A 12033-nucleotide genomic window follows, 5' to 3' on the forward strand; every position below is an offset into this window, starting at 1 on the left:
ATGAAGGCTCCCGTGTCACACAAAACTCACATTAAATAAATTTGCATGGGGAATTCCCTGGCAGTCCAGTAGTTAGGACTCCATGCTCTCACCGCCGAGGATCCGGGGTTCCATCCCGGGTCAGGGCACTAGGATCCTGCAAGTCCCGCGGTGCTGCCAAAAAAATTTTTTAAGTCATAAATAAATTTGCATGCCTTTTTCAGTTTAATTTTCAGACCTAGCCAGGGGGAAGACTGAGGAAAGCTTTTTCTTCCCCTACACAGCAGAAACTATTTGGTCCACAAAGCCAAAAATATTTACTATCTGACTGTGTGGGTAATTTTATGTGTCAAATTGACTAGGACACAGTACCCAGATATTTGGTCAAACACTACCTGTATACATACACTACCTGTATGTTGCTGTGAAAATATTCTTCAGATGGGATTAACATTTAAATCAGTAGACTTAGAGTAAAGCTGATTATCCTCCATAATGTAGATAAGTCTCATTAAATCAGCTGAAGGTCTTAAGCAAAAGCAGATTGAGGTACCCTAAGAAAGACAGAATTCTGCCAGCAGATGGCCTTTGGACTCAAGCTGTAACATCAACCCTTCCCTGGGTCTCCAACCTGCTAGTTTACCCTGCAGATTTTGGATTTGCCAGCCTCCACAATCACATGAGTCAATTTCTTAAAATAAATCTCTGTCTCTCCAATAAATTGGCCCTTTAGAGAAAAAGTTTGCTGATCTCTATGTTAGTCACCTGACTTACATCACAAAAGTTGTCAGGGATTCCTAGTCAGAATAGTGTAATTAACAATCTTCCTTTCAGGGACTTCTCTGGTGGTCCAGTGGTTAACACGCCATGCTCCCAATGCAGAGGGTCTAGGTTCATCCCTGATCAGGGAGCTAGATCCCGCATGCCACAACTAAGATCCCGCATGCCGCAACAAATATCCCGCATGCTGCAACTAAGACCCAGAGCAGCCAAATAAATAAATAGATTTTTTTTTAAATCTTCGTTTCACAATATATGTAAATGAAACCATCATGCTATAGCATCTTAAACTTATAAAGAGATGTCTGGAAATTATTTCTGAATACAACTTGAAAAAATCTTTCCCGCTGTATTTATTCCTATATGCTGTACTAGGAATGCTGATTTTGAAATGTAAAGCCTAAAAAATATTTTTAAAGAAGAATGCAAACCATATAGACCAATGGAATAGAGAGCCAAGAAATAAACCTTTGCATATAGGTCAAATTATTTCAACAAGGGTGTAAAGTCCATTCAATAGGAAAAGGACAGTCTTTTCAACACATGGTGCAGGGAAAATTGGAAATCCACATGCAAAAACAAAAAAAAATGAAGTTGGGCCCTTACCTTACATCATACACAAAAATTAACTCATAATGGATCAAAGACCTAAACTTAGAAGCTAAAACTATAAATCTCTTAGAAAGCATTGAGAAATGCTTTGTAATATTAGATTTGACAACAATTTCTTGAATATGACACCAAAAGCACAGGAAACAAAAGAAAAATAGATTAACTTGAGTATATCAAAATTAAAAACTTCTGTGTACCAAATCAACAGAGTGAAAAAAGCAACCCACAGAAGAAAATATTTGCAATCTTATAAACTGATATCCAAAATATATAAAGAACTCCTACAACTCAACAAAGCAATCTGATTAAGAAATGGGGAAATAACTTGAACAGACATTTCTCCAAAGAAGATATACCAATCAGTAAAAATCAGTATACAACAAGATACCACTTTACACCCATTAGGATAACTATTGTATTAATAATAATAATAATAAAAATGGGCTTCCCTGGTGACACAGTGGTTGGGAGTCAGCCTGCCGATGCAGGGGACGCGGGTTTGTGCCCTGGTCCGGGAAGATCCCACATGCCACAGAGTGGCTGGGCCCGTGAGCCATGGCCGCTGAGCCTGCGCGTCCGGAGCCTGTGCTCCGCAACGGGAGAGCCCGCAGCAGTGAGAGGCCCGCGCACAGCAAAAAAAAAAAAAAAAAAAAAAAAAGTGTTGGCAAGGATGTAGAGAAACTGGAACTCTTGTGCCTTGCCCTTGGGAAGGTAAAATGGTGCATCTGTTATGGATTCATCTCTATGTTATTTCTGGGGGAAAAAAAACAAAAGAAAACAGAAATACCATATGTGGTATGTACATGTGGTATGTACATACCAGGGAATATTATTCAACCTTGGAAAGGAAGAAAATTCTGACACACAGCTACAACATGGATGAAATGTCAGGCCATTATGTGAGTGAAATATGCCAGACAGCAAAGAACAAATATTGTATGATTCTACTTATATGAGATACCTAGAGTAGTCAGATTCATAGAGACAGAAAGCAGAATGGTCATTGCTAGGGGCTGGGAATAGGGAGTAATGGGGAATTGTGTTTAGTGGGTACCATTTCAGTTTTGCAAGAGTTCTGGAGATGTATGGTTGATGATTGCAGAACAAGGTGACACACAATGCCACTGAGCTGTACATTTAAATGGTAAATTTTATTTAACATGAATTTTACCACAATAAAAAATAATAGTGCCTAGCATTATGATGAGTAAGCAAATTATTAGATTCATGAAAAGCAAGACCAGATGCAAATTTTTTAAAAACAAAAAAAGTCAGTATTATACCTTTAGAGGGAAATTGTTTTGGTTCTATCAATTGCTTTATAAGTTATTGGTAAAATATATTTAATTAACATTTGTATCAACAATAAATTCTGTTGATAATTTAAAATAAGTAAAATATTTCTTTGGTCCCCACTACCCTGGCCCCAACCATCATTAGTCCGTTGGTCCAAAGGTGCACTATGATCAAAATCCATCTCCCCTCCACTGAGACTCTGATTCCCAACACCTTCACATTTCAGCACCACCCTTCTTACCAGATATCAGGAATCTGGGTTCCCTGAAAGTTTATAAGACACCAAACTTGGCCTCCCAGATCTTGATGCCAAAGGGCATGTTAAGCTGTCCCTGATTCTTAAAGACAAGTTTTACACAAAATCATGGAATATAAGTAAGTGTATATTTCAGCAAGAGGTTCATTAATTACACAATTCAGAGGCCACTCATGGGAATCTTCAGTGGGAAGGAGCAGGAAGAGTGCAAAAAGGAGAAAGAATATAAGCCACACAATTTATAATACTTCTCTGCCATAGTCCCAAAGAGTGAACACCCAGAGTTCACTTTTCTCAAAAGCAGGAAGAGCTTTCTAATACCTAACCTTATTTGAGGGCAACTTTTCAGATACCGTTGCACTGAAAGCTCTCCTGTTTAGAACCTCCCTTAATTGTGTTTACTCCAAATAGGCCACGCATGCTAGAAATGACATGTTTAGAGCAAAGCGATCTCCAATCTAGAGGACTTGGCATGGATCATTCTCCTTGGGATCCTTCAATGTCTCCTCTCCCTTCCCTACCCTGTTCCAAAAATGCTTTCCACTTCACAAACAAGACAAGAAATGTTACCAAGGCTGTTGCCCAAGAATCATACCCCTGCCACTCTCTCAAATGGAAACCAATTACACTTAATCTAAGTTTCAGGAGGAAGCTGCATAGACAAAAAAAGACAAGAACTGGTTGGAACCAACTAGGCCCAAGATAGCAGAAGATTCAACCTCCAGTAGACCTTGAGCCTCATTATACACTCACAGTAACACATTAGCTAAATGACACACCCACCAGCGCCAGAACAGCTGATGATTGCCACAACAACCAGAAAATTCCACACAAGGACTAAAAAGGAGAGTTGCATCAGTTTTGGGTCCAAACCACTCATCTGTCTCAGATAACTCATGAATATCCCTCCCACTCTTTCCAAAACCCTCCCTTTTATTTCGACTCTCCTATATATTTGGTGTCTCTGCCTGAATTGGGTTGAGAAGTTGAGTTGTGAACTAGGTTCCTGCTTCTCCATTCTTTGGCCACTGCTGTTCCAGTCTCAGCATCAGTTTCATTATTGACTGCATGGATCCGATCAGAAAAAGAACCTCCCTGGCTGAAACAAGGGGTCTCAGCCAGGCTAGGACCCCAGCATGGGTTCTGTTGACGAACCTGGTAACAGAAACACTCCCCATTCCTCCATGGTCCTTTCACATCCGAATTTCAGACTCTTGCCTCTGGCCTCTAACCTCTCTCCATCCTTGTCTCAGTTTGGACAGCATTACCTTCAGGAAGTCTCTCAGGAGGTTTTCAGAGGCAGAGATGCCATAACATAATTCATATTCCATATGCCAGTATTTCTATCTAGATTTCAAATAAACCCACCTATTAAGTAAAATTTAACTTCCACCAAAATGGAAGCTCTAAAATGAAAGGGGTCTTGTATTCTTAACTTGTGATCCCCTACAACATATACATGAATAACTGATAGCCTGCCTTGACATGGGCATTCAACAAAATTAGTTTAATTCTGTAAACTACAGGTTAGTAATCCTTTTCTGTAAAGAGCTGTAAATATTTTAAGCCTTAAGAGATATAGGTCTCTGTAGCAACTACTCAACTTTGCTATTGTAGTGTGAAAGCAGCCATAGACAATCTGTAAACAAATTTGCACGACTGTATTCCAATAAAACTTTACTATGGACACTGAAATTTGAAGAAATAGTACTCTGATTTTTCTCAACTACTTAAAAATATAAAAACCAATTTTATTTCACAAGCCTTATACATACAAGGCAGAGGTCTGGATTTGACTACAGGTTGTACTTTGCTGACCCTCAGTATAAATGAATACAGTTTGAATCATTCCCAAACGTATCTCTATGATCCCATTCTTTCTGTTTCTCCAATTATCCTGTAGACTTATCCCTATCTCACCAGAGAACAACACTGATAAAAATCCTTCAATGAATGCCATGTTCCCTCTACTCTATGGGGCCCATATACATGTTAAATCCCAAACTTTTGCTCTCCCTTCTCTCTCCATATGTTTGTGAGGCAGGTCTTTTGCTTTTTGGCAATGCCTCTGATGTGTTCAGTTTCCTTGTCTGTGAACTTCCATCAAATCCCTCTATTTCCAAACCACAGGCTCACCCCTGAGCCCAACCCAATTAATGACTTTCCTAAGAATCTCTTCCTGATCACCCTCCACTAGGCTCCTAAACACCAGGCACTTAGCTCATTGTCCTCTTGTAGACAGCAAGTTGTCTGATTGTTTGCCCTGTCTCTTTTCCAAACTAGCTCCCCACAAGAGTCATAGCTGTTTTGTCAACAATTCCACAAATGGGCTGACAAAGAGTAAACATTCAATCAACATTACGGAATCAATGACTCTCACCGCTGGGAGGCACAGTATAATTAACAAAGAAGACTGAAATAAGCTAGAAACCATTTAGTATATCTGGCATCATTGCTAGTATAAACAGGGGCTTAGTAGAGGAGGGCCAACAGGCAAAACTAAAAAACAGAAGCAGTGGCTCTGTGGTGGTAAGTGATGGGCTGAGGAGAGTACCATAATGGTTGCAACTTGCCACTGGGGCTGCCTGGCATTTCACAGGATATGGAGCCCCAGCCCTGAAGGAGAGACCCCTTACTGCTGGTAAGATAGGAAGGGGGCAAGGCACAACCTTTAAAAGAATGATAGCCATTGAGGACATGACATAAACTAGTTAGAACCAACTAGGTCAAAGATGGTGGATGATTGACTTCCACTAGACCTTGAGTCTCAGTATATGCTCATTGTAATATATCAGCTAAAGGACACACCCACAGGCACCAAGACAGTTCTGAGGCCAATGACTATAAAAGGCCAAAACGCAGGTGGTAGCCCAATTCCTAGAAATCCCCGCCCCCTTCCCCAAAATAGTTGGAATAATCCTCCCATTCATTAGCCTATGAAATTACCCACCCCTGTAAAAACTGACAACCCTGTATCCTAGTGCCTCTCCCCTTCTGAGATGGCCCACACTCTATGGAGTATCTATCTCCCTAAATAAACCTTCTTTCAACTTACTATGGCTCGCTCTTGAATTCTTTCCTGTGTGAAGCCAAGAACCCACACTCGGTAGCTATCCCAGGGACTTGGATGTGACCTGGGATGTTACCATTCTCTCTGGCCCCACTTTCTTTCCTGCAACACTTGGGAGCTGGATACCTGTGATACTGCAACTTAGAATAAGAAATATATATTTGGTCCCCCTTTCTGGCACAGTTCCTAAAACCCTTGGAATTTCTGGTGCTGAGATTGAAAAAGGTATCTTTTGTTATGTTAATACGGTGGCTTTGGAAGGTCAGGAAGGGTGAGGGCTGGCTTGGTTGCCAAGATAACCAATTGATAAGAGAGCTGGAACTTTCAGTCCCATCCCCAGACCTCTGAGGAGGGGAGAGGGGCTGAAATTAAAATCAATCTCCAGTGGCCAATGATTTAATCAACCATGCCTATATAATGAAGACTCCATAAAAAAACAAAAGGATGGGGTTTCTAAAACTTCCAGGTTTGTGAACTAGAACACTTCCATTCGCCACAGTGCTGGACCCAAACTCCATGGGGACAGAAGTTCCTTTGTTCAGGACCTTACTCTAGGTAACTGTTCCTATTGCTGCTGATTCCTAACTTTTAATATCCTTTGTAATAAACTGATAATCTAGTGAGTAAATTGGTTTTCTAAGTCTTGTGAGCCATTCTAGCAAATTAATTGAACCCAAGGAGGGGATCGTAGGAACCTCTGATTTTTAGCCAGTTGATCAGAGACACAGGTGACAACCTAAACTTGTGATTGATATCTGAAGCAGAAGGGGGCAGTTTTGTGGGACTGAGTCCTTAACCTGTGGAATCTGATGCTATCACTGGATAGATAATGTCAGAATTGAGTTGAATTGCAGAACACCTAGAGAATTGCTTGGTGGTGTGGGGGAAAACTTCCCATGTGCTGGAATTGGGAATTGCCCAAAGTCCAGCCAGGCCTCAAGTGCCACTCTTATCTAGCTCCTGCACCAATGACAGCTCCAAAAACCCACCTGTTAGGAGGGAAAGACAAAGTGGTAGGGAACTGAGGAAACTGATTAACTTGAGGGCTTCCCTTCAAGTACTCCTTTATTCTCTAGCACATTCTCTGAATAGAGTGATAAGGAAACTCATGCACAGATAGTATAAGGCAGGGGTCCCCAATCCCTGGGCTGTGGACTGGTACCGGTCCACGGCGTGTTAGGAACTGGGCCACACAGCAGGACAAGAGTGGCGGGTGAGCCAGCGAAGCTTCATGTGCTGCTCCCCATCTCTCACATTACCGCCTGAACCATCCTCCCCACCACCCTGGTCTGTGGAAAAACTTTCTTCCATGAAACCAGTCCCTGGTGCCAAAATGTTGGGGACCAGTGATTTAAGGGATTGCCCAAGGTCCTAAAACTTTTTAAATTATCATAAGGCTAAGAAAATTATAAGCGTGAGTCACTGAATCAGCAAGATACAGTGTACTACAGATGTGGAAGACACTAGAGATGCTGAAGAAGAACTTACCAAAGAAGGTGAAGAAATATGAAATGATGTGGAAGAATGTCAGAATAAAACATTGCTTGCTGGAACTGAGACATTCACTGATTCAAATGCTCAGTTATCATTAATTATGTCAGTGAAATGTTTAACCACCACTGGAATTAGTCAATGGCAGAAAGAAACTCCTAAATTAATCCCACTGAATGAAGATGTTCTGGTAACATTAGGAAAAGAAGAGTTCCAAAAATTAAGACATGATCTACAAATGGTACTGTCTAGAATGGTAATGTCAAAGAATGAAAAGATAAAGAAAAAATAGTGGCTGGATGAACAGCAACAGATACTGGAATCTCTTAAATATAGTAAACAATGAAACATCACATAGTGACATTTTTTTCTGAATTGAGAACCTTTAATAAGCTGAAAACAAAAATGCTTAATATAAAAGAACTAAGGGTGTGGAGAAAAGGGAACCCTCTCGCACTGTTGGTTGGAATGTAAATTGATAGAGCCACTACGGAGAACAGTATGGAGGTTCCTTAAAAAACTAAAAATAGAACTATCATATAACCCAGCAATCCCACTACTGGGCATATACCCTAAGAAAACCATAATTCAAAATGAGTCATGTATCACAATTTTCACTGCAGCACTATTTACAGTAGCCAGGACATGGAAGCAACCTAAGTGTCCATTGACAGATGAATGGGTAAAGAAGATGTGGCACATATATACAATGGAATATTACTCAGCCATAAAAAGAAACGAAATTGAGATATTTGTAGTGAGGAGGATGGACCTAGAGTCTGTCATACAGAGTGAAGTAAGTCAGAAAGAGAAAAAAGATACCGTATGCTAACACATACATATAGAATCTTTAAAAAAAAAAAAGGTTCTGAACCTAGGGGCAGGACAGGAATAAAGATGCAGACGTAGAGAATGGACTTGAGGACACGGGGAGGGGGAACGGTAAGCTGGGATGAAGTGAGAGAGTAGCACTGACATATATACACTACCAAATGTAAAACAGATAGCTAGTGGGAAGCAGCCACATAGCACAGGGAGATCAGCTCAGTGCTTTGTGACCACTTAGAGGGGTGGGATAGGAAGGGTGGGAGGGAGACACAAGAGGGAGGGGATATGGGGATATATGTATATATATAGCTGATTCACTTTATTATACAGCTGAAACTAACACAACATTGTAAAGCAATTATACTTCAATAAAGATGTTTAAAAAAAGAATTTAAGGAGAAACTCTTGATTACCTTGGGTGAGTTTTGAGAAGACCATTTTCCTGTAACTGATAGAAAATTGAAAAAGAAAAACATTGTCTATTCTTGCCTCCTTTGTTGTAGATTAATTGAGCATAAGCACCTGGGTTTAGTTCTGGGCTTTCTATTCTGTTCCATTGACCTGTGTGTCTGTTTTTATGCCAGTACCATACCATTTTGATTACCGTAGCTTTGTGTATAGCCTGAAGTCAGGGAGCCTGATTCTTCCAAAAGTGTCCTTTCTCAAGATTGTTTTGGCTATTTGGGGCCTTTTGCATTTCCATATAAATTTTAAAATTATTTGTTCTAGTTCTGTGAAAAATATCCATGGCATTTTTTTTTTTTTTTTTTTTTTTGCGGTACATGGGCCTCTCACCGCTGTGGCCTCTCCCGTTGCGGAGCATAGGCTCTGGATGCTCAGGCTCAGCGGCCATGGCTCACAGGCCCAGCTGCTCTGCGGCATGTGGGATCTTCCTGGACAGGGACACAAACCCGTGTCCCCTGCATCAGCAGGCGGACTCTCAACCACTGCGCCACCAGGGAAGCCCCCATGGCATTTTAAAAAAAATAGTTATTAATTTATTTATTTGGCTATGCCAGGCCTTAGTTGCAGCAGGAAGAATCTTCACTGTGGCGTGCTGGATTCTTAGTTGTGGCATGCAGGATCATTTTAGTTGCAGCATGCAGGCCCTTAATTGTGGCATGTGGGATCTAGTTCCCTGACCAGGGATCGAACCTGGGCACCCTGCATTGAAAGCACGGAGTCTTAACTGCTGGACCATCAGGGAAGTCCCACCCATGGTATTTTGATAGAGATTTCATTGAATCTGTAGATTTCCTTGGGTAATATGGTCATTTTAACAATATTGATTCTTCCACTCCAATCACACAGTATATCTTTCCATCTGTTTGTGTTGTCTTCAATGTCTTTCATCAGTGTCTTATAGTTTTCCAAGTACAGGTATTTTGATCCCTTAGGTAGGCTTATTTTTAGGTATTTTATTCTTTTTGATGTGATGGTAAATGGGATTGCTTTCTTAATTTCTCCTTCTGATTAAAAAATGGGCAGAAGACCTGAATAGACATTTTTCCAAAGAGGACATACAGATGGCCAACAGGCACGTGAAAGGATACTCAACATGGCTAATCATTAGGGAAATGCAAGTCAAAAGCACAATGAGGTATCACCTCGTATCTGTCAGAATGGCTATCATCAAAAATAGCACAAATAAGGGAGTTCCCTGGTGGCCTAGTGGTTAGGATTTGGCACTTTCACTGCAGAGGTCTGGGTTCAATCCCTTGCTGGGGAACCATCCTGCATGCCGTGTGGTGCAGCCAAAATACAAAAAAAAAAAAAAAAAAAAAAACCCACAAATAATAAATGTTAGCCAGGACTTGAAAAAGAGAACCCTCATACGATGCCAGTATGAATGTAAATTGGTACAGCCACTGTGAAAAACAGTTTGGAGGTGTCTCAAAAAAAACTAAAAATAGTGCTAACATATGTCCCAGCAATTCCACTCCAGGGTATATATCCATAAAAAACAAAAACACTAATTAAAAAAGATACATGCACCGCAATGTTCATAGCAGCATTACTTAAAACAGTCAAGATATAGAAGCAACCTAAGTGTCCATCAACAAATGAATGGATAAAGAGGCTGAGTAACATTCCATTTTATGTATATATGGAACATATATTTTGCTCCATATATACATGGACAAGAACAAAAATTTGCCATTTGCAGCAACATGGATAGACTTGGAAGGTATTATGGTAAGTGAAATTAGTCAGAGAAAGACAAATACTGTATGATATCACTTATATGTGGAACCTAAAAATACAATAAGTTATTGAATATAACAACAACAAAAAAAGCATCAGACTCACAGCTATAGAGAACAAACTAGTGATTACCAGTGGGGAGAATGAAGGGCAGAGGGGCAATATAGGGGTATCAGATTAAGAGGCACAAACTATTATTGATAAAATAAGCTACAAGGATATATTGCACAACACAGGGAATATAGCCAATATTTTATAACCATAAATAAGGCATAACATTTAAAAACTGTGAATCACTATATTGTACACCTGTAACATACAGCTTTATACAGCAAATAAACTTCAAAAATTTTTTTGAAAATAAATTAATTAAAAAGAAATTTTTAAATGATAACAAAAATATAGAGGAAAAAAGAAAAACATTAAAAAATCAACTGCATAACTGATAGCATTACATGAAATGTTAGAGATTCATATAAATAGATTTTTTGATGTCCCACATGATCCATATGTCAAAATTAGTGATTACTTTTGGCCACCTTATAATGAACTGCTATTACTTAAAGGAATTGCCTTGAGACATCTAGACGATTCAATCCAAATAAGATTAGAATTCTTCTATGAGTAAAAAGGTGGTCTTTTTTTCCCACACAGTACTTAAAGAATCCTTTTTGTTATTCAAAGATAACAGAAACACTGAAGACTACTTGAATGGAGAACATAAAATCAAAGCACTTAGTCCATCTTTCTTTTATTCTTAAAATGGCATATGCTGCAATCTTATTCATTTTAATATAGTCCTCTTTCATTCAAGTCAGTGCTTTAGTGTTTTAAACTATGTGAACAAGAATGCAAGTAAAAAAAAAAAAAAGAATGCAAGTAAAAAATATTCTAGACCTAATCATTACAAAACATTTAATGTACCTTACTTCATGCAATACTCTTTAAAAATTCTTTGTTAATTTATGATATTGCTAATGCAATATTTTCCATTAAAATTTTATGAGTTTCTTTTACGTATTTTGATGTCCATTTGATGCTTAACTCATTCATTTAGGAATTATAATGGACAGACTATTTTATTTGAAGATGGTTCTAAAATTAAAGTAGTATCTGATACAGAAGATAGCAAGATTTTAAAATATTTATCAAATCTGTTTCATGTATACTGCCTTAGTTTTAGATTTGTTTAAAAAAAGGAATATAAAATACTAATGGATAGAGTTAGCATGAAAACTAATGGATAAACTTATAAACTTTCATAAAACGAAAACTATTTTAATGTGTATTATATACCAAATGATATTATATATTAAACTACTCTTGATTCTGTTAATTATTACCAACAAAATTGTGTTCATAAAATTGTATTAATCCTTCTCTGGACTTTTCTGTAATCCTTTCCTGTGACTTTTCTGTAAATAAAACACTTTAATTTAAAAATAAAAACAGGGAATTCCCTGGCAGTCCAGTGGTTAGGACTCAGTGCTTTCACCACAGGGGCCTGGGTTCAATC

The 12033-nt window shown here is 38.9% G+C and overlaps 1 pseudogene; it reads left to right on the forward strand.

The window, feature by feature from the left end:
- Positions 1–5481: 5481 nt before the first annotated feature.
- LOC115849968 (centromere protein K-like) lies at positions 5482–11145 on the forward strand (annotated as a pseudogene).
- The last annotated feature ends 888 nt before the right edge of the window (positions 11146–12033 follow it).

The sequence above is a fragment of the Globicephala melas genome, chromosome 2, assembly GCF_963455315.2.
Source record: "Globicephala melas chromosome 2, mGloMel1.2, whole genome shotgun sequence".
Classification (NCBI taxonomy): domain Eukaryota; kingdom Metazoa; phylum Chordata; class Mammalia; order Artiodactyla; family Delphinidae; genus Globicephala; species Globicephala melas.